The sequence below is a fragment of the Capsicum annuum genome, unplaced genomic scaffold (genome assembly GCF_002878395.1).
Source record: "Capsicum annuum cultivar UCD-10X-F1 unplaced genomic scaffold, UCD10Xv1.1 ctg44645, whole genome shotgun sequence".
Lineage (NCBI taxonomy): Eukaryota > Viridiplantae > Streptophyta > Magnoliopsida > Solanales > Solanaceae > Capsicum > Capsicum annuum.
The window spans coordinates 1,050-1,626 of record NW_025852191.1 but is presented as its reverse complement, the minus strand read 5'-3'; the positions used below and the strand labels follow the sequence as shown (position 1 = coordinate 1,626).

General features: G+C 50.4%; 1 non-coding gene and 1 pseudogene across 1 annotated transcript; both read right to left on the bottom strand.

The window, feature by feature from the left end:
- Positions 1 to 49: 49 nt before the first annotated feature.
- Positions 50 to 168, bottom strand: LOC124892186. Its single transcript, XR_007050119.1, has one exon. It is a non-coding gene; the product is annotated as a 5S ribosomal RNA (ribosomal RNA).
- Positions 169 to 344: 176 nt separating this feature from the next.
- On the bottom strand, positions 345 to 463 carry LOC124892187 (annotated as a pseudogene).
- Positions 464 to 577: the final 114 nt, after the last annotated feature.

The window sequence follows — 577 nt, the reverse complement described above, 5'->3', positions numbered from 1 at the left end:
CGCCGATCGAACCGGCAAAATTAAACCGAATTTTAAAGGAAAAAAAAAAGGGATGCAACACGAGGACTTTCCAGGGGGTCACCCATCCTAGTACTACTCTCGCCCAGGCACGCTAAACTTCGGAGTTCTGATGGGATCCGGTGCGTTAGTGCTGGTATGATCGCATCTGTCATTCCCAGAACTCCAAATTCTGTTATGCCTCTTTCTCCTACGCCGCCAGTCACACACCGCATGCGGGCCCCTTCGCTTTTCCTCCGTTCTCGTTTTCGCCAAGAGGAAAAACAAAAGTTTTGCGGATCGTACCGGCAAAATTAAACTGAATTTTAAAGGAAACAAAAAAGGAAGGGATACAACACGAGGACTTTCCAGGGGATCACCCGCCCTAGTACTACTCTCGCCCAAGCACGCTTAACTTCGGAGTTCTGATGGTAACCGGTGCGTTAGTGCTGTTATGATCGCATCTGTCAATCCCAGCACTCCAAATTCTATTATGCCTCTTTTCCCTCCGCCGCCCGTCATACCCCGCACGTGCGCCCCTGCGCCTTGCTCCCTTTCTCATTCCGCCAAGAGGAAAAAC